Source organism: Mauremys reevesii, linkage group 3 (assembly GCF_016161935.1).
Source record: "Mauremys reevesii isolate NIE-2019 linkage group 3, ASM1616193v1, whole genome shotgun sequence".
NCBI classification, from domain to species: domain Eukaryota; kingdom Metazoa; phylum Chordata; order Testudines; family Geoemydidae; genus Mauremys; species Mauremys reevesii.
In genome coordinates this window covers 135,668,077-135,694,267 of record NC_052625.1, presented here as the reverse complement: position 1 = coordinate 135,694,267, position 26,191 = coordinate 135,668,077, and the positions used below count along the sequence as shown (strand labels likewise).

The 26,191-nt window shown below is 43.7% G+C and overlaps 1 long non-coding RNA gene across 3 annotated transcripts in view; it reads right to left on the bottom strand.

Annotated features, from left to right (window-relative positions):
- The window catches only part of LOC120401661, a 124,446-nt gene that overhangs the window by 86,205 nt on the left and 12,050 nt on the right, over positions 1-26,191 (bottom strand). Inside the window, exon 1 of one of the 3 annotated variants that reach the window (XR_005596625.1) lies at positions 6,541-6,603. The exons of the other annotated variants lie outside the window; for them this stretch is intronic. This is a non-coding gene — a long non-coding RNA (uncharacterized LOC120401661). Of the gene's footprint in view, positions 1-6,540; positions 6,604-26,191 lie in introns of those variants that run through there. 3 annotated transcript variants of the gene reach the window in all.

Below are 26,191 nucleotides of genomic sequence, written 5' to 3'. Positions count from 1 at the left end.
GCTTGGCTAAATAACAGAGTAAAAGAGGCGGTTAGAGAGAAAAAGGCATCTTTTAAAAATTGGAAGTCAAATCCTCCTGAGAAAAATAGTAAGGAGCATAAACTCTGGCAAGTCAAGTGTAAAAGCATAATTAGGCAGGCCAAAAAAGAATTTGAAAAGCAACTAGCAAATGACACAAAAACTAACAAATTTCTTTTAAGTACATAAGAATCACAACATCTGCCAAACAAATCAGTGGGGCCACTGGACCACCAAGGTGCTAAAAGAGCACTCCAGGAAGACAAGACCATGTGGAGAAGCTAAATGAATTCTTTTCATCAGTCTTCATTGCAGAAGATGTGAGGGAGATTCCTATGAGTCATTAGGTGACAAATTTGAGGAACTGTCCTAGACTGAGGTGTCATTGAGGAGATTTTGTAACAAATTGATAAATTAAACAGTATTAAGTCACCAGGACCAGATGGTATTCATCCAAGAGTTCTGAAGGAACTCAGATATGAAACTGCAAAACTATTGAGGGTCATATGTAACCTGTCACTTAAATCTGCTTCGGTACCAGATGACTGGAGGATAGTTAATATAACACCAATTTTTTTTAAAAAAGGCTCCAGAGGCAATCCTGGCAATTTACAGCCCAGTACGCCTAACTTCAGTACCAGACAAATTGGTAGAAATTATAATAAAGAACAGAATTATGAGACAACATGGCTTTTGCAAAGGTAAATCGTGTCCCACCAATCTACTGCAATTCTTTGAAGGGTCAAACATGCAGACAAGAATGATCCAGTCAACATAGTGTGCTTGGACTTTCAGAAAGCCTTTGACAATGTCTCTTACCAAAGGCTCTTCATTCATGGGATAAGAGGAAAGGTCCTCTCATGGATTAGTAACTGGTTGAACGATAAGAAACAAAAATGAGTAGGAATAAGTGGGCAGTTTTCACAATGGATAGAAGTAAATAGCAGTATCCCCCAGGTATCTGTACTGGGATCAGTGCTGTTCAACATACGATCTGGAAAAGGGGGTAAACAGTGAGGTGGCAAAGTTTACAGATTATACAAAACTACTCAAAATAATTAATCCAAAACTGAATGAGAAGAGTTACAAAGGGAACTCACAAAACTGGGTGACTGGGCAACAAAATGGCAGATGAAATTGATTGTTGATAAATGCGAAGTAATGCACATTGGAAAACAGAATCCCAACTATACATACAAAATGATGGGGTCTAAATTAGCTGTTACCACTCAAGAAATATCTTGGAATTATTGTGGATAGTTCTCTGAAAACAATTGATCAATGTGCAGCAGCAGTCAAAAAACATACAAAATGTTAGGAACCACTAGGAAAGAGATATGATATTTTCCGCCTTATTATCTAACACTGCTTATACAAATGCATAGTATGACCACACCTTGAATATGGCATGCAGTTCTGGTCACCCCATCTCAAAAAAGATATATCAGAATGGACAGGGCAAGAAAAATGAATAAGGATATACAACAGCTTCCATATGAGAGATTGAAAAGACTGAGACTGTTCAGTTTAAAAAAAGAGATGACTAAGGGGGGATATGATAGAGGTCTATGAAATCATGGTGTGGAGAAACTCAAGCGCTGCTGATGCAGCGCTACCCGGACAGTGTGGCCACCAAAAGCGCTGTTATTGGGCTCCAGAAGTATTCGGAGGTATCCCTGAATGCCTGTTCTAGCCACTCTGCTCATCAGTTCGACCTCTACTGCCCTGGCCTCAGGTGACCAACCATCAGACCCGCCCTTTAAATGCCCCGGGAATTTTAAAAATCCCCTTCCTGTTTGCTCAGCCAGGTGTGGAGTGCAATCAGTGAATCTTTCCAGGTGACCATGCCTCCATGTGGCAAACGAGCCCCAGCATGGAGCAATGGCGAGTTGCTGGACCTCATCAGTGTTTGGGGGGTAGGAAGCTGTGCAGTCCCAGCTGCGCTCCAGCCGTAGGAATTACGATACCTTTGGGCAGGTATCAAGGGCCATGATTGGAAAGGGGCCATGACCAGGACGCGCTGCAGTGCAGGGTTAAAGTGAAGGAGCTGCGGAGTGCCTATTGCAAAGCCCGCAAGGGAAACCGCTGCTCCGGCGCTGCCCCCACGACCTGCCGTTTCCACAAAGAGCTGGTCACGATACTTGGGGGTGACCCCACCTCCACTCCAAGGACCACCATGGACACTTCAGAGCCGGGGGAGGAGGAGGAGGAGGAAAGCGAAACTGAGGGTACTGGGGCGGGGGGAGACACCCGGAGTCCCTGGAAGCATGCAGTCAGGAGCTCTTCTCAAGCCAGGAGGAAGGTGGCCAGTCACAGCAGCCGGTACTTGGTGGAGGACAAACAGAGGAGCGGGTTCCCAGTAAGCGGCTTTTATTTTCAGGATGGAAATTTTTGGGGAGAGGAGGGACGGTTAGGGCTGCATGCATGCATGCCTAGATGCGGAACAGCGCATTGATGTGGTCTATCACGTCGCGGTAATCGGCCTCGGTAATCTCATCAAAAGTCTCAGCCAGAGCGTGGGCAATGCGCTTGCGCAGGTTTATTGGGAGAGCCACTGTGGTCCTTGTCCCAGTCAGGCTAACGCGGCCACGCCACTGTGCCGCGAGGGGTGGGGGGGGGAACCATTGCTGCACACAAGTAAGCTGCACAGGGGGCAGGGCGGAATCCGCATTGCTGTAGAAGACCCTCCCGTGCTTCCCAGGTGACCTGGAGCAGTGAGATATCTTCCAGGATAAACTCCTGTGGAAAATGTTGGGATAGTGTTCAGTGTAGGTGCCCCCTGCAGCTGTTTGCTTTCCCCAACGCACAGAACCCCCAGTACAGCCCTGAAGCAATCAGTCCCCCTTACTCACCATTTCGGGGCTCCCGTGGGTTATGTGCGCTCTCTTTGGGATGGGAAAATTATGTTATTGTGAAGACTGTTAATGTGCACTCACTCCTTAACTGCGAGGGAATAACTCTGTCTGGTATAAACAATGCTGCCTCTGTTAAGTGTTGCATTTTGCCTTTACAGATGCCACCTTGAGATCTCGGCTGTCCGTGTTATCACCGGCTGAGAGACTACAAAACCTCCGGAAGAAGCAACAAAAAAGTAAAGAAGACATGCTGCAAGAAGTGATGCAGCAATCTCTCGCCAAAAATCAAAAAGTGCAGGACTGGAGGGAAAGGGAAAGCAGGATCTGCAAGAAAAATGCAGCGCAGAGGAAGAAAAGCATGAAGCAGCTGCTAAGCATTCTGGAGCACCAAGCAGACTCTATCCAGGTGCTCGTAGCCATGCAGGCGGAGCACTCCTGCGCCCGCCCCCCTCCGCCGCCACCCTTGTCCCAAAGCTCTTTCCCTTGTGCCCCCATGTCAGCTCAAAACCCCCTTCCCCAGCATCCAGGTTCTTACCACCACCAGCTGCCTCCAACACCTGTACGTTCACCAACCAGCCCTGAGAACTACAACCCTTACCCTCTGCACTCAACCCCCATCACCATGCAGTATAGCCATCCTGAAGTGCAGCAGCCATTGCACAGCACTCCAGACAGGACACATTCAAACCTGTGACTGTACACTTTCCCACCCCACCCCCTTGCCCTTTCAGATGCCCAAAAAGTTGTGTGTCTGTCAATAAAGTAATTTTCTTTTCAAAAAATGAATTCTTGGCTTTGAAAACAGTCTTTATTATTGCAGAAAGTTAAAGATACCTTAGCCCAGGAAAGAAACAGGCACTGCAAATCAGCTTAGGAAACACAGATTCCTACTAACATTGTAACCACTGCATTTCACTCCCGTGCAAGGCACCAAACATTACTGTTGGTTTTCAGCCTCAAATTCCTCCCTCAAGGCATCCCTAATCCTTGCAGCCCTGTGCTGGGCCTCTCTAGTAGCCGTGCTCTCTGGCTGTGCAAATTCAGCCTCCAGGTGTTGAACCTCAGAGGTCCATGCCTGACTGAATCTTTCACCCTTCCCTTCACAAATATTATGGAGGGTACAGCACGCGGATATAACCACGGGGATGCTGCTTTCCCCCAAGTCCAGCTTCCCATATAGAGATCGCCAGCGCCCCTTTAAATGGCCAAAAGCACACTCCACAGTCATTCGGCACCGGCTCAGGCTGTAGTTGAACCACTCCTTGCTGCGGTCAAGGCTCCCTGTGTACAGTTTCATGAGCCATGGCATTAACGGGTAAGCGGGGTCTCCAAGGATCACAATGGGCATTTCGACGTCCCCTACGGTGATCTTCCGGTCTGGGAAAAGAGTCCCAGCCTGCAGCTTGCTGAAGAGGCCAGTGTTCCAAAAGATGCGTGCATCATGCTCCTTTCTGGGCCAGCCTGCGTTAATGTCAATGAAACACCCATGGTGATCCACAAGCGCCTGGAGAACCATAGAGAAATACCCCTTCCGATTAACGTACTCGGATGCTAGGTGGGGTGGTGCCAGAATAGGAATATGCGTCCCATCTATCGCCCCTCCACAGTTAGGGAAACCCATTTGTGCAAAGCCATCCACAATGTCCTGCACGTTCCCCAGAGTCAAGGTTCTTCTTAGCAGGATGCGATTAATGGCCCTGCAAACTTGCATCAACACGATTCCAATGGTCGACTTTCCCACTCCAACCTGGTTCACGACCGATCGGTAGCTGTCTGGAGTTGCCAGCTTCCAGACTGCAATAGCCACCCACTTCTGCATCGGCAGGGCAGCTCTCAATCTCGTGTCCTTGCGCCACAGGGTGGGGGCGAGCTCCTCACACAGTCCCAGGAAAGGTTTCAGAGTAGCAGCCGTGTTAGTCTGTATCCGCAAAAAAAACAGGAGTACTTGTGGCACCTTAAAGACTAACAAATTTATTTTAGCATGAGCTTTCGTGAGCTGCAGCTCACTTCTTCGGATGCATAGAATGGAACACACAGACAGGGGATATTTATACATACAGAGAACTCTGCCTGTTGGTATGCATATTTCCACCTTTTCATGTTCTCTGTATGTATAAATATCCCCTGTCTGTGTGTTCCATTCTATGCATCCGAAGAAGTGAGCTGCAGCTCACGAAAGCTCATGCTAAAATAAATTTGTTAGTCTTTAAGGTGCCACAAGTACTCCTGTTTTTTTAGTCCCAGGAAAGTGGCTTTCTTCATCCGAAAGTTCTGCAGCCACTGCTCGTCATCCCAGACTAACATGACGATGTGATCCCACCACTCAGTGTTTGTTTCCCTGAGCCCAAAAGCGGCGTTCCACGGTGCTGAGCATGTCTGTGAATGCCACAAGCAATTCCGTGTCGTACGCATTACGCGACTCGCTATCATCGTCGGACTCCTCACTGTCACTTTGGATCTTAAGGAATAGCTCAACTGCCCAACGTGATGTGCTGGCGAGACTCGTCAGCATACTCCTCAGCAGTTCGGGCTCCATTTCCCACAGACCGAAACGGAACACAGAATTGCGCTGCACAGAAACCATGCAAAGATGGTGCCAAATGTGGACGGAAACACAGGGATTGCTGGGATGTGAAGCGATGCATGACAGGGCGTTGGGACAGGAACCAGAATGACCCACACCCTCCACCCCCTTCCCACAACCCATGGTGCCAGAATGGGAAGAGGAGCTCTGTGGGATAGCAGCCCATAATGCACCACTCCCAACACCGCTGCAAATGCTGCAAATGCGGCCACACTGCAGCGCTGGTAGCTGTCAGTGTGGCCACACTGCAGCGCTTTCCCCTACACAGCTGTACGAAGACAGCTTTAACTCCCAGTGCTGTACAGCTGCAAGTGTAGCAACACTTCCTTATTCAGGGTTTGATTTACTTTTTCACATAACATAAGAACCAGGGGTCAGCCAATGAAATTAATAAGCAGCAGGTTCAACCTGTGGAACTCATTGCCAGGGGATTCTGTGAAGGCCAAAAGTATGCCTTTGGGTTGAAAAAAGAATTAAATAAATCCTGGAGGACAGAACCACCAATTTGTTAGGCAAGATGGTCAGGGATGCAATCCCATGCTTTGGGTGTCCCTAGCCTCTGACTGCCAGAAGTTAGGACTGGATGACAGAGAATGGATCACTTGATAATTGCCCCGTTCTGTTCATTTCTTTTGAAGCATCTGGGGAAGAGACAGGAGTGGGATAAGGACAGTTTGGAGGGCATTGGGTTGGAGGGGTCATGCTTGGGGGAACGGGCAGGAAAGTCTGTGATCACTAGAGCACACTCCCCTCCAAAATCTGGAATGGAACGCAAGTTCCCAAATCTCACCATTCTTCTGCTGTCTGCAAATATTGTAAAACCCACTGGCAAAGTTTCTTCCCTTTACCCCACTTCCGAGTCCTGGTTCACACAGAGGATGATTACCTACTAGTATTAATCAGTCCATTTGCTCAAATGGCAGAGGTCTGTGTGGTGGATGAACCCTGCTGACAAACAATGTGGGTGTCAATCTGATGCCACAAGATAAAGCAAACTGAAAGATCAGATTCTATTAAAACCTAGTTATTTTGTGTGTAAATTCCTATGTTAAAAACATTCTGGTTGGACCGTCAGGCACTTACAAATTAGATTGAAAGTGGCACTCAGTGAAGTGAAGCAAGTCCACTTTGTATTCATTTTTCCAGCTTCAGACCTTTCATGTGAACCTTCCCACTGAAAAGAATATGAATAAAATTTTTGAAGCTGAAATCATAACATTTACTTTTCAATTAGGACATCAAGCAGTTGCAAAATCCAGCTCATTAAATCCCAGTTTCCCCTAGTTTTCATTAGCCTTTAATTGACGCACGTTACATGGCTGTTTAAGCCCCTACAACCCATAGTAAGTAAATTTTTCTTTCTGATCATGCCATACGGCATGCATAAAAAGTAAATGTTGCTCTTTTAGTTTTGGCTCACAGTATCCATTATGAGAGTGCTTCCCTCAGAACTCTTTGATAGTATCTAACCAGCCTGGGGTTTATAATGATGTCATCTCAGCTATCACAGCATCCCAGCTAAACTCCCAGAAGTGAAAGCTCAAATGTTTACCGATACGAGGTAGATCCCATGTGTAATACACTCAGTGCAGTCTGCACCCAACGCATATCCAGAGGAAACTAATTAGATGAAATAATACTTTATTTGCTGATGTAGCAGTACTGCCATCTGTTACTCTTTCCACATTCCTATTGCAGGTGAAACATGCCAATACCTGCAATACTCGTGCTCTACAAGTTAGTGTCAGTGAAAGCAATAAGCTCAGATATCCCAGAACATTACTTTCCATGGGCTGGGTCTGCACCATCATTAGGGTCTCTAACCTTGCTAAGTGGATGAGAGTGATATCTTCAAGCATCCTATTTGTGCAATTTAAGCTTCCTGGGGAAGAAAAAAAAAAAAGACAGACTTGGTTTCTAGATTAAATTTTATACCTCCCTCCACTATTTCTCAGGTTGCTTTCTGAATCAGGAAATCCAAGAAATATATTCACAGATGTTCCCTTGTTTATTTGTTGACTCTGTGTAATTTGTTTGCCCTAATTTGTTTTTGTCTATCATGGGACTTCCCTTTTTAATTTCCCTTTCTCTGTTTCCCACTCTTTGTGGAGCAGCGGTCTGTTAAGCTGTGAGAGGCGCATGCCAAATTAAAAAAAAAAAAGGCACCGCAGATTGTTTTAAGCATTGGCTGCCCCTTTGGGCCTGAAGGCCTTGCTTGAAGCCTGCACCTGCTCCTCCTCCTGAGACAGAGGGCTCCTGATCTTTATCCCCTGCCTTTAAGCTGCCTGATTCCTATTATCCAAAGTCAAACAGCGTTCTCTACATTCACGCCTCCAGCATTTGGCATGAAATTAATAAGCCTGGCTGATATATTTCCCTGGAAGCCTGCCACTCTTTAACAGTGGTGTTAGATTAAAAATTTTGGCATGGTTAATGAACAGGGAAAAGCTGAAGCCAAAAGTTTCATGCAGCAATGCAAAGATTTGGGGGTTATGAAAAGAATACCAACTTTGTTCACATTTTCTGAATGCCATCCTAATTGCAGGGTTAGATAATAGACACAACAACATAGTCATAGCTAGAATAAAGGGCATGTTCTTTTCCTTCCCTCACATTTAGATTTTATCTTCAGACTTTCCAATCACACGGTATTCTGCTATATTGTGTTATCTAAAATGCAGAAATAGCTATTTATGTTCAAAAGTCCTGTTTCACTATTGTTACAATTAGCAACACAATTCAGTTCCAAATCTACATTTTGAGCATCCTATAATTCACACTTGGTTCCAATTTCCAGAGGAGAATTGGATTTAGATTTGGATTCCAAATCCTTCTTGTCTTCAGGGTATTTCAGAGCTATGGTTTTGGTTCAACCCCATCTCTGGGTACAATGTATTTAATTAACAAGATTCTGGCAACATTTAGGATCAACATTTCATCCTTGAAGGAAAGTAAATTCCAAGAAGCATCCCTGGAGTTGGGTGGTGGGGGAGCTGTGTGGTGTGTGTGTGTTTTAAGAAACAATGCCTGGGTCGCCCAGCAGTATCTCTTCACCACCCCAATGGGGAACTTCAGACCCACTTGCTTTAACATGGGATTTGTCCTCCTGCTCCCCCCACCCCCAACATACACACTCTTTGAAAACATTTTATTGAAAATGAGTAGCCCTGGAGTCTACCCACATACTACAAACGACTTTCTGTCTCAGAGCTGGTGGCAGTGTTCACATTGGTAAAGCTACAAAAACATGTCTAGACATACACTGAGGCACTGCTAAAGACAAATGACAGAAAAAATGCTGAAAAAACCAAGGAGTCCTGAACATGCCACCTAACAGTTTAATGTTAAAGAAAATTAAACACAGTGCCATCTCCTGGAATATCTACTCCAACTGTTTGCCTCCAGTGGATCCAACAAACTGCAAAGCAACATCAGAAGCAAAAAACAGTACCATACCTGATGGTGCAAGAAATGCTGCCACATTCCATGCACAGAATATGGCGCCATTCATCCTGAAAACCCCTCAAAGCACTTTACAAATTGAACTGTAAGCAAAGGGATCACTCCCTCTATACCAAAATGCAGCCATTTCTGGGAAGTGACACAGCAGTCATTTCGTGCCAGAAACACTGCAGAACAGGGTTAATGACAACAGTTGAGTTTAGGAGGCAAGAGGAATAACTTCTACAGTTCAATCTTCAAGGGAATTTAGAGAGGAAAAGGTCTGGTCTTCTCTCACTTTGATCATTCCTACCTCTCCCTATCATTCACTCTTTTCTCTCCTCTGTCTTCTTTCCCTTTGCCTACAAGCATACAATCATTTCCCTACCTTGAAAAACAATTCTCAGCCCCAAACATCTCCCCTACTACCATACTATCTTTCTCTTCCCCTTTACCTCCAAAATCCTTGGACATGCTGTCGTCTTCCGCCTAGGCTTCCTCTGGACCTACTCTTTCCTTGACCCCTTTTAATTTAGATTCCTCCATCTATACTCCACCAAATCTTCCCTTTCAAAGGTCACTAATGACTTTCTTCTAGCCAAGGCAAAGAGACACATTTTTCACCTTCAGCACCCTGACCATTCTGCCGCCTTTAATGTAATTAAACTCTCCTCTTACTCCCTGGCTCTGTCTGCTGTACCATTTTTCTAAAATGTCCCACTCTTGCACTACCACCAGAGATAGGAGCACAAGTTGTATCAGCTGTTTGTGTCTTAACCATTACGTTCTCTAACCTTGCTCAGAGCCTGTCTAGACAACAGGCATGTCTAATTGTCTGTTTAGATTTCCATTCCCATCATTGCTTCAGCAAGTGTAATGCCAAGGTGAGAAATATTCGAAAAACTGCTAGTATAAACAGGGCTCATGACTAAATTTTCTATTCCTACCTTGCTGACTGCTCCTTCAGCCTGTCCCGGGATGGCTTTTCAGTCTCTCCCCCAGGGTATCTCACAGGGCCTGTCCTATTCTCTCTCTCTCTTTAGGTCACTTCGTCAGCCCCCAAAGTTTCAGCTACCCCCTGAATGCCAAAGACTCCCTAATCTACCAGAACTTTTCCTCATTCTCATATCTCATCCCAGCCCACCTCTATCTTAAATTCACTAACATTTCACATCTTATTTTTCCTCCAAGTCCTTCTCTTTTTCTTCCCTTCTTTGTTACAGTTCTTTCCATCTCCTAGGCTCACATGCTAGGTGCCATCTTTGTCTCTTCTCCCATCTTGTCTCTCTAATGCATGTCCCATCTCTCACTAAGCCCTGTCACTTCTCCCTCTTTAATATCACCAAAACCTTTCCTTTTCTCATTATCTTCCACTAAAATTGTCCACATCTTAAGCCATCTGTTGCCCTTATTACTGAAACCCTTTTCTCTGTCTTCCCTGCTTTTCTGCTCTCTCGCCTCCAGTCTATTCACAATGCTACAGCTAAAGCCATCTTCCTTTCCTGATGCTTCGACCATGTCAACCCTTTCCCTGAATCCCACACCTGGGCTAGATTCTAGTCTACAAAATACATGGTTCACTTCTTACAGACAAACTGCTGCCACCATGCACTGCATGCACAGAGCCAGTGTTACATGCTGAGTGGCCTGTTTTTGCCCCGTGGCAGCCTGTCCACAAGCCTACATTCCTGACTTCCAGGGGCCTCACCAAACCAGGTCCCTCCTGAAACCTGACCCTCTTTCTCCAGGTCCACTCATAATACAACATTCCTGCCTCTTACTACATCAAAATAAAGCTCTTCCCCCTCACTAACAAGGCACTGAACAACCTTGCTCCCAATCTGCTTTCATTTTCTCCAACTTCCCCATCTATCTATGCTCTGCCCAACTCTCACTATTATCCAGCCCAATGTCATTGTCTTCTGATCTTGACTTTCCCATTTTTTTTTCATGCTGCCTTTTGCATTTGCAAGAGTTACCTATTTCTTGTTCACAGTGCCCTTCTCCTGCAAATCTCTCCTCAAGACCCAGTTGTTCTAGGAATCCTCCCTACTTTGCTCTCCTCATCAATAAACTCTCCACATCCTCCTCTGACTCTGTTGTAAAGTTTGGGGTAAATTTTTGGCATAATAAGAGCAAATTAATAAATTTAGATAAGCAAATCTGACTGGGACATCAGAGTTCTTGCAAAAAGTGACACAGACTGTTTAAAAAGCACCAGTTTTCACAGCTATTTTACTTCTCATGTGAGAAATGGCACCTCCAGAAACACCAAGTTTCCTAACACCACACTGAAGAATTGGACTGGTAGTCCAAAGGAAAAAAGCCACCAAAAGCTGGTCAGAAAATGGGGAGGGGTTCTTCAGACCTTTTCAAGTTTTCATTGAAAAAGTGCAACTTTTTCATTTTCAGCTGAATACTGCCAAAAACAGGGGTGGGGGATTAGTTTTCAGGTTTGGGGATTTCTTACAAAAAAAATCAAATTTTCAAGGAAGGCTGACACTTTCAGCAAAAAAAATAAATAAATCATATCACCAAAACCCCAATTTTCCATAAAAAAATTTTATGGAAAATTTTCAATCAGCCCTGGTCATCTGCATCACTTCGTTCATCATACAGATCTACTTTCTGAGTCTCTCATAAGTGCTGACCTGATCTCCTCCCAACTTGGCACAATCAATCTCACAGCACATTCAGAAGTTCTTTGTTAATCAGATGCACTCTTCTAGATAGTAAAGCTGGATAGCCCTTAACTTGTTCTACAAATAGGGCTGAGGCAGACACAGCATGTGTCCAAAACATGTCAAGATTGATAATTTAAGTAAAACAGCAGCAAAAGCAACTGTGAGCCCATCATTGCTATTTTACAATCTTCCCTACTGTAACTTTACAGAGAGCCAAGGGGTGGTTTAAAAATCCAGAGACAAATGCAGATGTTGATCTTTGTTCTTGATCTTTATGCTCGCTTATTTTGACCTATGAAAATAAATAATCAAAAATAAAGGATAAAATAAGACAAATTCCCAATTACAGAAGAGTTAGTGGGAATAGTGTGTGTGTGTAGGAAAGGGGCATGATACAGGGGCCATGTTCTCCATGGGGGCTCTGCAGAGGGGCTGGGGACCAGTGGAAGGGAGCTATGCTGTAACGCTGGACCTCAAGAAGCCATCATCCATGCTACCCCTGCTCATCCCAACCCCTATTCATCCCCCTAGCTCTCCACCGCATCTACAGTTTTTGAAATCTATGAAGGCAAGTCCCAGGCTGATGCTGATACACAACGATGCATATAGAAGTTGACACAAACATTTAAGAGCTGAATGTGGTAGTGAAGTAGAGTGTGTGGTACAGAGAGGAGATATGGGGAAGCATGCTGAGGAACAGGGCTGTGGGGAAGGGGCAAACAGGACTGTGCAGGCAGGGAAACATGGGGCTATCCATGTTGTGCATAAAGGAGACATGGAGAAGAATGGACCCTACTCATGATATGTGGGAGGAGTGTAGCTCTGTGGGAGGCCAGGAGGGATTGGTGGCGCTGGAGGATAGGACATGACAGACATTACACTGCAGTAGATTACAGACATCAGTATTGCCAGCTATACATGTGAATAACTATCAACAGTCATACTTCCTTTACCTCTTCTTCTACAACCAGTATTACCCTTCTGCTGAGTGACAGCAAACAATGGGGGGAGGGCCCTGCACTTCAGCTTCCCAATAAAGGAGAAGTCAGAAAAATGGAGTCTAGGTATACTTTAAGTGTAACTTGTGTTGTTTACACATACAGCAGTCCAGGAACAGAGGTGGTCACTAACAGCATGCTGGGCAAGCAATTCTTCCTTCCATGAATACCAGCCCAACACCACAGCCCATTTCCCAGGGAGCAACTTTGCCTCAAGAATGGACTCTAATCAGGGCCCAAGACAAAGAGGAAACTGTCCTGCTACTTGCCTGGATCAGTGTCTCACAATGCTGCCTCTTCACCAAAACCTTGCATAACTCAGAAGTTATAGCACAGCAAGTCTTTCCAAGGGTACGTCCATACTACCCGCCCGGGTCGGCGGGTAGCGATCGACTTCTCGGAGTTCGATATATCGCATCTCATCTAGACGCGATATATCGAACTCCGAATGCGCTCCCGTCGACTCCGGAACTCCACCACCATGAACAGCGGTGGTGGAGTCGACGGGGGAGCCGCGGACTTCGATCCCGCGCCGTGAGGACGGGTAAGTACTTCGAACTAAGGTACTTTGAGTTCAGCTACGCTATTCGCGTAGCTGAACTTGCGTACCTTAGTTCGAACCCCCCCCCCTAGTGTAGACCAGGCCCAAGAGTCAAACTTTGGTCATATGCCACAAAACAGAACTTGGAAGTCTATGTGTAACTGCACCACCTAGTGATGCCTGCCATAACAACATATTACAAATATGGGAAATTCCCCTCCAAAATTAATTTCCCACAGGCACAAACAATACAAGGGAAAGAAATAAGCAATGAAGTCATTCAGCTCCTCCCTCTACAATGTACTGATTGGTTCCCCTTCTCAACCTCAGCTACTGAACAGATCACTGTCAATTTCCGACTCTCATGCACTTTCACACCTCTCTCCTGTTTGGATTTATTACACTGCAGGAGAAATTTTAAGCACTTTTCATTTAAATGTGCAACGTACTAATTTCACTTTGACTCTAACCAACATACTAATTCTATATTAAATTGATATCCATAAGTGGATAAACGCACCTTGCATAAAGTTTTCCCCTTCCCCCCAATCTCAACATCCATATAGCATTCGCACTCTTCCACTACAGCACACATATTTCCCAACAATTTCACCTCTGCAGAAAAAGCCTGAGAAAATAGAAAAGGCTTGCAGTGTGCCCTAATTAAACAAGTCAATAACGTAACAATTATATTAATCAATTTTTGAAATTAGGAACAAAATTCTATTCACGTTAGGTTTTGTAAAACTGCCCATTTGGGGCATAAACTGTGTCCCTGTAAATTGATTTTTTTTTAAATAGTGCTTAGAACGCATAACATCCCTTCTTTATCTCCATCTCTGCCCCACATTTCACAACGGTTTATCAGCTACCAAAAGCATTTTTTCAGCAAGTCATCCCCCACCCCACCCCAGGCCAAGAACATTAATTATCTTTGTCCTACAGATCCATCCATGATTGTCTGGTATGTGAATCCTGCTAAATATATTAATGCTGGGGAGGGGGTTAATTCCTGCCAAAAAAGCCACTAATGTATGCATCTAAAGGGTCTAGAATGAACAAAAGAGTGTCCAACCTGGAGAAAGTAACATAAAGGAACCAATAAAGAATGAAACCTTGGGAGGATGGGACTGGGTGTGGAGTTGTTGGGGGTTGCTAGTACTGGCTTAGGAGGCTGCATTTGTGGGTGCTGGGGTTCTGACTGGGGTGGAGATGACTGCTGGAAGTGGGAGGGGGGCTAAAGCTGGCTGCTAAAGCAGAGGCGTGTCTTTTCTACACCAAGAGGCTCTGAATGCAACTGCAAAGCCTCTAGCAGCACGGCTTTCCCCAGTTCCAGAACTACACAATTTGCAGACAGGAGAGTAAAGGAAGATGAGAGCATCAATGTAGCTGGGGAAAAGAAGAGCAAAGCATGGGAGGGGCAGCAGGAGGAGGAACAGGATTGGGTTACCCCTTCTTTTGCCTCCCCTGACTCTTTCTGGATCCTACCGATTTCTCAGCTGATTGCTGTGATCCATTGGGCACACCATTGTCACCCACTTCCAAGTCACACTCCATCAATTCAGAAAGTTACTTTATATATATATATATATATATATATATATATACACACACACACACACACATATACATATATATATATATATACACACACACACACACACATACATATACATACGCACACACACACACACACTTACTTTCTTTGTGTTTTGTTCCATTTTAAAGCACTGGAAAGTTCTCAAATAATCATATGATCTATAAGGATCAAAATCCCAGCTGAAGCTGAGAACATGTAATTAGATAAGAGGAGACTTCCCGCTCCCCATGGGCTATCAGTGAATCACTTGTGCTACTCTGTGGCCATTGCTAACTTGCCCTCAAACCAGCAAAGGATCCTAAATCATTTTACATAGGTGCCAACTGCAGGTTTTCAACTGACCCAAATGAAGATGGCAAGCTCCCATCTACTCTACGTGACCCATAGCAAAACCCAGTACAGTGCTTACATTCAATCAACTTTGCTCTACAGAATTTTTGTTACTGTTATTTTTTCAGGGGTCTAAGGATCAATCTTCAACAATTTGTGGAACTCTGATCTTGCAGTTACAAACTGATTCATCACCTCAGGGCCTGGGAGTGCACAACTGCTCTGAGTATCAGAAAATCCCAGACACCAGAGACACCTAATTCAAAACACTATGCCACAGACTCAGTTCTCACTTCACATTTGCTGAAACACTGAAGGCCACATACATTGAAGATGTTAGGCACAGTCCTGTGGGTATTATTGATTCCCTGCCAAGCATCCAACTGGCATCAGCTACCAAGGCAGATGCTTGCCCATATCTCCCAGCAGGAGCATTGCTGAGTGGTGACTATCCATGAGAGGCAGAGAAGCACAAATAAAATCCTCATTAAAAGGCCATCGTATGCCCCCAAAATCTGATCTTATATTTCAAATTATTTGACTCAACACTTTTAATGTAACCAATTAACAAGAAAGTGTAATTGCTTGTGACATAGGAATTACCACATCAGATCAGATCAATAGGACTCTTTTTAAGAAGGGTAATGCTTTTCATAGGGGCTGGCCCAGAACTGTGGAATAAAGGACCATCACAAACTTCACTATCTTCCACTCCAAAGCACATTGGAAAAAAGCAAGGTTGAAGCAATGTATAAGCATTGCGTATATTTTTTTTAAAAAATCCTCAACAAAACCCTACCAAAACAAAACATTTTATTGCATACACATTACTCCCCACCACCCACCCACCCCCGTGGAGAAGATGAGAGAGAGAGAAAATCTCACATGATGCATCTTAGACACATCACCTAATGCACTACTGGAAGGCGCTCAGATATTAAGGTGATGAGGGCAGTATAAGAAGCTGTATAGAATATAATAGATTTATCCATTTTGGCCCAGCTGGTTAGCCAATATTCAAGGCCTTTTGATTTTTTTCCTTAGGAAGAGAAATGACAATAGCCAGGTATTTGTATTTCTTTGATGCAATCCTATTTATTTATAAAGAATGTAAACAAAGTCCTGTTTCCCTGGACACAATAGGAATCAAACAAGAAGCAGGGCTTTTTTTTTTTATCATAGCTCCAAGCGTCTTTTCAGCAAGCACTCTGCCCAAAAGCGCGCTCTCTTTTTGCTTTCTCACAGGGAAATTTTTCAGTGATTCTCTTGCTGTCTGCTTGCACTTTTCTTATCTGCTTCTCTCTGCCTGTTCTCTAGGTGCTTCTGCTCACAGGCACACATGGCCTCCATCAAACAATATACAGCTAAACCCCTCTGCCCACACTGTCCAGCTTCTGAACAGCTGTGAGTCAGGTCACTCCTGGTCCCAGGACAAACCACTATATAGTCCTCGGCTGGGTGTAAAGAAATAAAAGGAGTTTCATGGCTGTTTCCCTCTTCAGAAGGGTCATCACCTACAATCTCTTGCCGCTGCAACAGCAGGAAAGACACCAGTAGCAAAGCAAAAGAACAATAGTCCTGCATCAGGCCTACCTTTCCTCAGAGGGGCAGTATTAAAAGGCGCCAACTCATGAATTTTCCCATATTCAAAATGGCCACCATCTCTTATTACTGCCAATGGGGCTGAAGCCAGCAAGATGGCCACCATTTTCCTACAGTCTATCTACATGTGGCGGTGAGGCTGCCCTTAATAACTCTGTATGCAATGTAGTTATTGTCATGTCGGTCCCAGGATATTAGAGAGACAAGGGGTGTGAGGTAAAGTCTTTTACTGAACTAACTTCTGTTGGTGAGAACGACAAACTTTCAAGCTTGCACAGAGCTCTTCTGCAAGTCAGGGACAGGTACTCCCAACATCATAACTAAAAGTAGGGTGGAACAGATCAAGCCCCCTGCCGCCTGTTAACCCTTCCCCGTGTAGTGTGGGCTACGTATATCACCACAATGGCCTTACACATCGACTTTGTTTTGGGGAGTGACTCTTATTTTTAGCTATCTAAAAAAAAAGAGCTTAACACATCCATCGGCTTCAGTGAGGTTTCACCCAACCTCCATCATAACCATATAACAGAATAGGTCAGTATACTGTTTGTTACTGGCCAGCACCATAAGCTTCAGGGAAAGTTACCCCCATATGGACAAATATGGCACAACCTGATTACAGACAAAGTTTCTGCCTAATCCCTGTCAGCGAATGGTTTGCATATTCCCTGAAGCATGAAAATTTACATCCCTTTTACATTTTCATCCTAACACAAAACTGTAGATGTTCTAGTTATCCATAAATTGCCCTAATGGTAAATGTCTAATCCTTGGTTAATTTAGCTAAGTTCTTGGGCTCTATGATATCTTGCAGGCAAAGAGTTTCACAAGTTTATTTTGCAGTGTGTGAAAAAAATCTCTTTTTTTCAGTTTTAAATATGTGGCCCTTCATTTATAAGACATTCATTTGTTCTTGTATTATTAGAAAGGGTACATAGGAATACCCAATTTATTCTCTCTATGGATTCATTATTTCCTTAATGTCCCATCTTACTTATCTCCTCTGTACACTAAACAGTCCTAATCTTTTTAACTTTAGTGGAGGCCCCTCCATTCTTATGGCCATTTTTGCAGTCCAACAGTATATCCTTCTTATTTCTGCTATATCCTTCTGGAGACAATGTGGTCAGAACTAAAAACAGAATTCTAGCTGAGGCCATACCTCTGATTTGTATCATTAGGCCTCAATCTCATTCTTTACATATCCTAACATTTTGGTTTTTTGCTTTTTACTACAGCTGTGCATTGAGCAGCTGTTTTCATTGAACTATCAAAATGATATTCAAGTTATTTTCCTGAGTTGTTACAGTTAATTAGATCCCAGCAATAGGAGTGAGCAGTTCTAATTATTCCTTCCCTACACTTTCCCTTGCATTTGTCATCAGCGAACTCACATTTTAATTTTAGGGTCTTTTGATTAGTTTCTTTTTTTTTCAAATCCTTATGTGGCCCAGGTCACTCCTGGGCTCCCAACAAACCATTGGAGGGTCTCCAATCGGGTGCAAAAGACAATAGGGTTTTATCTGACTGTCAGCCCCTTCAGATAGGGCACCAGTCTTACTCAGTATCAACAGGCAAGTCACTGGTAGCAAATCAGAACAATAGTCTTATGTGAAGCCTCCCCCCAGGGTGGCTCTGGCAGACATCAGTATTGAGTCAATGCCTGCCCCAACAGGAGAAAGCTGAAGGCTGAAGCCAGCTCCCAAATGATCTGGGCTCCCTCCCTCTATTGCAGGTGTTGCAGGGTGGACTGATTAAGACAGTGGTCCCCAAACTGTGGGGCACGCCCCCCCGTTCTGGAGGGGCATAGCAGGACACAGGCCAGCCCCCCTCCCCGAGGGGTGGGGAGGGAGCGCCACCCAGCCCCACTCTGGCCCTGCCCCCAGCCACAGCTCCAGTTCCCAGACCCTGGCCATGACAGGGTGCAGGACAGGTTCCATTACGAGGCAAGGGGCATGGCAGAAAAATTTGGGGGATCACTGTCATAAATGCTTGTTAACTCTCTCCTGGCTAGCATAGGTTTTGTATACCCCATCACACTTCCTTTCTGAAATTCAGCCTCACCTGGTTAGTTATTGGCATAGTCCCTCCTGTAAGGATGTTGAACTTTATTATAGTGTGGTTCCTGTTACTTAATGACTCCATTACAGTTACTTCTTGAACAAACTCCATTGTGTTACTTAGAACCAAATTAAAAGTAGTGAGTCTCTCCTTCCGGAGCTCTAGAATCAGGCATTCCAAGAAGCAATAATTTAGGCCTCAAATTCAGCAAAACACTTAAGCACATGCTTAACTTTAAGCATGGGGCTCAAGCACTTGCTGAAGTCCTTTGATGAATTTAGGCCTTGAGCTGTCAAGGAATTGTTTCTCTAGACCAGGGATCGGCAACCTTTGGCATGCAGCCCGACAGGGTAAGCACATTGGCGGGCCGGGCCGGTTTGTTTACCTGCCGCATCCGCAGGTTCGGCGGATCGCGGCTCCCACTAGCTCCAGGCTAATGGGGGCTGCAGGAAGCGGTGCGGGACAAGGGATGTGCTGGCCGCTGCTTCCCACAGCCCCCATTGGCCTGGAGCCACGAACCGCAGCCAGTGGGAGGCACGATCGGCCAAACCTGTGGACGCAGCAGGTAAAACAAACTGGCCCGGCCCCCCCAGGGTGCTTCCCCTGGCAGGCCACATGCCAAATGTTGCCGATCCCTGCTCTAAACCTTGCCCTATTGTGACACACAACCTATTTAAATACAGGTAACTGAAGTAATACATTATGTCAATCATTGCACTTTCTGCGTATACAAAGAACAAAATTTGTAGTTTAAATCTATCTTTCTCCTTAATCTGAAATAAAAGTAACAAAGAACAAAAGTCTAAAATTTCCACCAGGGGACCTAGAGGACTGAGTGTACATGACTTACTGACATTAGACATCTGGAACGAAACACAAAATGGCAACTCCCACTGCAGCAGGGGAGGGAAACCTCTCCACTTAAAGGTGCAGTAAACAGAAGCAGAATGACAATTTCTGCTTTTGGTGATATGTCCTCCGGCAGCACAGTTATCACCTGAAACAAGCCTTGCTATTCCAGGTGTAAGTAGCCTGTAGCTTTGTCACATCCAAGAGAAAAGCATGCTGTTATATTTTGCCCAAAGGATCTCAGCAATGGAATAATACCACTGACCAAGTGTAGATAGACCAGAAATAAATGCAGTGACAGGTATTACAGACAGTGCTAGAAGATAAGATATATTTATCCAGTTAGTAAAGATAAAGACTGATCAAATAATTCACTTACAACTACCAACTTTCCTCAAATCACTGTTACCTTCCCATAAGATAAATGTAGCATCTTTCTGTAAGCACTGAACCAACCTAATCACTTTGGTTAGGTCTATGCTTCAAATGAGGTGTGAATGCACCATGGGTTGTCATACCAGCACTAGCTTTTAATCTAGCTAGCACAGCTAAAAATAGCAGTGAAGGTGACATGGGCTTCAGCACAGGCTAGCAATGTGAGTACACTTTGTACCACTTTGTCTTCACTTATTCTTCACTTTTATTCTTATAATTTACTATGCACAGTTTTAACCCTGAACTGAATACAGAATTATAAACATCCTCGTGGACTTTTTTATGACACTCATTACTGTGGTATCTCAGCAGTCCACAAATATTAGTTAATTCATCTTTACAATATCCCTGTGATGTAAGAGGGTATTTTTATCTCCATTGTACAGGTGAGAACTGAGACTTTCAGAGATTAATTTTGGGTGCCCAACTTCACTCTACAACCCCATTCACGTCCTGAGCACCATATGAAACAAGGATCCCTGTGGGCTATTTACAGCACCTATATACTGCCACTACAGGGAACACAGGGTGGAATCCACCAACGTACTTAGGCACACAAGTCCAGTTTTTACACACCATTGAGAGTGACAAAAAAAACCCATCAGCTGCTGCCTAACCCTGTAGACATCTAAATTCATGCTACATGAGACTTAGGCGATTGAACACCTATCTTCCCCCAGTCCAGACTCAGGTGCCTACCTCCGAGAGAGGGCAGGGCTTAGCACACACCCTTGTCATCTGCACTTCCCACTGACTACCTTAGGCAAGCAGGCTGGCTTTTGTGGGTCACATTCTAAGGCACCTGTCTCCTCCCAGTCATTGTATAAGTGTCTGGGCATCTAACCAAGGCTTTGTGAATTGCAGTGCTGTTCCTGTGATTTTTCTAGGTACTTAAAGGTTAGGCATTGTGGCACAGTATCACAACACCTAAGTCCCTTTGGTGGATCCCGCCCATGATCTGAACAAATGCTATGGTTTGACAAACTTCTTGGAGGCCTCGATTCTCCTATCTTGAAAACAGTGGCAAGAACCCCATTAACTGTAACAGGAGCAGAACTTAGATTAACAAACAACAGTTAATAAAATAAATTATCATTTTTAAAGGTTGCTTTTCAGTTAGCCCCTGCAGAGCTACTCAAATGATAGGGTTCAAAACAGGTAGATCTGTATTTCATCTCATTCAGCATGGCCTTAAGCATCCATATTCTTTAAAGATAGAAGGAGGTAAAGAACATACATCCAGAAGACAGAGTGGGAGCATGTTGGACTATATAGAATTCAACAAGCCAAAAAAAAAATGTGACAGCATTGTCAGATACACTGATACAAATATGATGGGTCATACAAATGTTCAGAAGATTAGACAATACAATGGGGAATCTACAGGACAGACAACACAATATGATATGAATCTGACACAACAGGATCAAAGAATCCGGAGGACGAGGAAATTATTTCATTTAGAATCAAAAGGACTGTTAGAAAGACAAGGGAGAGCACAGGTAACAAGGCTGGCTTTCAGCCACCCCACCTCTGAGCAAATAGCCCAGAGGAACTTTACAGTTATGTATTTAAACTGTCTGAATACCTAAATGAAAACTTAAGGAATATCCCAGCTAGATATGCAGCATTCTGTCTACAAGACAGTCCTATTCCAGCAGAAATCATTGCTTAAGTACAGGAGAACATTAAAAAACAGAAGGTTAAAAGCAGGAGGGAAGTGATGGGAATCTTCATTTGCACTTGATTTGTCAGCAAATGGATTTATTTGGAATAAGAGAAATTCATGTCTTTCACTACAGAAGAGCTCTCAGAATTCCAGGGTCCATTGCAAATACATTCACCAGAAGGTTCCTGATAAACATTCTAACAAAACCTGTAGCCATCTAGGAACATCCTGGTTGCCACTCTGGCCTGATTCTGCACCAGTATAGTCCTCAGAATCCTTTTATAATGGAAAGACAGTCAGACTGAAGAGCAGGTGATTCACATCAGAAGCTGATAATGACAAAACTAACTTGACAAAACTCATGTCCAGGCATAACAACCACATTTTGTCACACTTTAATTGCTTTCAAAGTGCACCTTAGAGACCAACTAACACTGACTTCAATGAAAGTTGGATAAGGCCCTAAGTAAAATTTAAAAGTACACCTCTACCCCGATATAATGCGACCCAATATAACACAAATTTGGATATAATGTGGTAAAGCAGTGCTTGGGGGGGGGGGAGCTGCGCACACCGGTGGATCAAAGCAAGTTCGATATAATGTGGTAAGATTTTTTGGCTCCCAAGGACATCACTGTATCGGAGTAGAGGTGTATTGAGTCCCACTCCTTGTGGACACATTTGGCTAAATACATCCCCGGCAGAACTCCATTGTCTTACAGCAGAGATTAATTTGGTCTGCTCTTTTGACACTTTCATGATAGGTTAAATGCTCTATCCTCTACCATTTATAAGAAATGACAGCATGCAATGATCAAACACAGATATCCCATATCAACAGGGGCCATATATTTTATTTTGCTGTAAAACAATTGCTGGCTAAATGGACCCTTCTGTATTAGTATTCTAGTGGCACCTGAGCAACAAAGTGGCATTGAGGCTAAGCAGTTGTTTTGGGTTTTGTCCATCTTGTATTTTTAGCCCTCAGCACTGCCTCCAGCCACTGGCACTTACTTAAGAGGATCATTTGCTACTGATATTTGCTTGACGCATCAGCACAATGTGATGGCCTTGCCTTGGCCTAGGGAAATAAGCAAAGTTAATGACCAGGCAGATGGCCGGGAGGGATTACTGATGATTAGGGATTAACACGTCTTGTTTATTTTACCTTAAAAAAAACAAAAAACAAACAAAAAAGCCAGCCTAGAAATTTGTTAATTGGGGATATGGCTGGCCTACTTAACCTTGGGTTTCTATCATGTTACCATCTTTCCCCAATCTATTCCTGCTGTTAGTCAGGTCTACTTGTTGTGTCTTGTTTTTACAGTAAACTCTTCAGGGCAGGGATTCTCTCTTCCTGTGTTTATACCGCACCCAGGACAATGGATCCAGATCCTGACTGGCATCTCCAGATGCTACTTCAATGTAAGTAATAATATATTTACAAAAGGAGTGAGGCATGCTGCCTTAGTAATCAGGGAAAACCATAGAGCATAGAAGCTCAGGAAAGGAACCACATCATTTCTTAGATTGGGATCCTCTAGTGGTGCTCCATACAACTTCTTAGACAAATCATGTCATGGCAGGACATGATGAGCTATGTTAGGTTATCTGCTTCTCTTGGCTTCCCTGTATCTTTAATACCTCCTGTTGTTATTTCCACACTTACAAGTTGTCCCCAAGTTAACAACATCCAGCATCCTATCCTGGGCAACTGGGGCATTCAGCTCATTATAAAGATTTACCCATGGTACATAAATGGCCTCCATTGCTGTAGTATCAGAGCACCTCTGTTGTGACAATTGGGCCTTCACATTTACCTGAATTGTGAACGCAACTGTAAAATATGTCATAGTTCAGCCGTTCTCAAACTGTGGCCCAAAGTGGGCCATGACCCCATTTTAATGGGGTTGCCAGGGCTGGTTTAGACTTGCTGGTGCCCAGGGCCAAAGCCCAAGCCTAAGGGCTTCAGCTCTGGGCAGCAGTGCTAGGGTTGCTGTGGCCCCAGCCCTTGGGCTTCGGCTTTGGCCCCTCGGCCTCGGGCAGTGGGGCTTTACCCTCCCCACAGTGTGGCTTGGGCTTGGTCCCCCATCCTGGGGTCCTGTTGTCACAAGGGGGTCACGGTGCAATGAAGTTTGAGAACCCCTGTCATAGTTCATAAGATGTTATAATAACCTATGATAACAAATGTTGATGAGGAAAAGTAGGAAAGGAGACAGAATAACTGAATTACTCTGAACAAGAAGGCCAAATTGCTATGACTGAAGGACTGTGTTGAAATTATGCTTGTTAAAAACAGGAGATGTGGAGCCAGAAATTAATGAGTCAAAATTGGCATGCCAGATATAAAGCCTACTTGGTGGACAAAATAATGAAGGGATGGGTTATTCCACCCATCACTGTCTTTTTAGGTCCTTAAAAGAAAGATATTTTGTGGAGAAAGTATTAAAGAAAAAAACCAAGCACAGATGGAAAGAATAGAGGTTACTGGCGTGAGCTTCACCATCATGGCTGCCACCCCTACCGTGGGACCCCAGGCCTTCATCATCCTGATCCTGCGATATGTCCTGACCAGAACAGGCCAGATGACATTAACATCCCTACCCGCACCAGCTGAATCTTAAACGCCACTTGGGATGACAGTTATCATCATCTTTGAAACCACCTAAGAGACTGTCAAACAAGCGGGCTTGTCCTTCTAAGATCAGACTTTAATAATAGCAGCAGCAAAGACATCTCCAGCCCATCTCAACTAACTTCTCTTTTCCCCAAAAGAACAGTTCTTATCTTTGATACCATCCAAGAGACTGTCAAACAACTGGGTGGGATAGGGAGGAGGAGGGAAGGGGAAGGGTCCTTTTAAAAAAAAAAAAAAAAAAACTCTCCCCAGCTAACAGGAAAGGGAACAAGACATGATGTTAAAATGAAAGCCTGATTTAATACCTTACATTTCAAATGCTTAACTGGTTTTCCTCCTTTTCTGTCTCTTTAATAAAAGGTTAAACGACTTGTAATGGTGCATTTGCTATGGTCCTAACCATGTACACCAAAACCCACATCTTGTTTAATGCTGGACAGTTACTGGGTTATATTAACACTAGGCGATCAAACTATTAAAAAAATAATTGCAATTAATAGCAAAATTAAAAAATAGTCATGATTAATAGCAGTTTTAATCACACTATTAAACAACAGAATACCAATTTAAATTCAGCATGGAAGCATGTCCTCTGGAATGGTGGTCGAAGCATGAAGGGGCGCATGAATGTTCTGGGATGTAAATACGCCAACTATAACAGTTCCATGCAAACGCCTATGCTCACGTTTAGGTGACATTGTAAATAAGAAGAGGCAGCATTATCTCCCGTAAATGTAAACAAACTTGTTTGCCTTAGCGATTGGCTAAACAAGAACTAAGACTGAGTAGATTCAAAAGTTTTACATTGTTTTGTTTTTTAATGCAGTTATGTAAAAAAGAATAATAATTCAACATTTGTAAGTTGTACTTTCACAACAAAGAGATTGCACTACAGTACTTGTATGAGGTGAATTGAAAAATACTATTTTTTTGTTATCTTTTTACAGTGCAAATATTTGTAATCCAAAATAGAAATATGAAGTGAACACTCTACATTTTGTATTCTGTATTGTAATTGAAATCAATATATTTGAAAATTTAGAAAAACATCCAAAAATATTTATAATAAACGTAAACTGGTTTTCTATTATTAACAGTGTGATTAAAACTGAATTATTGCAACTATTTTTTAATCTAGTTAACTTGTTTTATGTTAATCGCTTGAGTTAACTAATTAATTGATAGCCCTAGTTAACACTTTAGTCTACATATTCCATCTAAATTGATGCATCATCTCTGTGAAGTAAGGAAGGAATATTATCTCCATTTTACACATGGGAAAATGAGGCACAGAGAGGCTAAGTGACTTGCCTAAGGCTACACAGGAAGTATGTGACAGAGCAAGGAAACTGAACCTGGATCTCCTACATCCTAGGTTAGCACCCTGCCCACTGTACCATCCACCTCACCCACTTTGGGGGCAGGGATAGCTCAGTGGTTTGAGCATTGGCCTGCTAAACCCAGGGTTATGAGTTCAGTCCTTGAGGGGGCCATTTAGGGAACTGGGGTAAAAATCTGTCTGCAGATTGGTCCTGCTTTGAGTAGCAGGTTGGACTAGATGACCTCCTGAGGTCCCTTCCAACCTTGATATTCTATGATTACCTAACAATAGCAGCTGCTCCACACAATTCAGATGTGGTTTTGTTCAGGCCTATCTTCTAGTTTACTATAAACCATCCATCCCATTCATTCCTCATTCTCATGCTGACTATGAGGGAGAAGAAAGAAGCCTTGATCTATGTGAGGTCTGCTGTGGTGCACAAAGAAACAGAGACAGTCTCTTTTTGTACATTCTGTACTGTTCCCCAAAAGGTTTGGACACTGAAAGCCACCCTGCTGTGCAGGTGCCACAGGCAGCACTCTGTCTCAGACTTCATTGAGGGTTC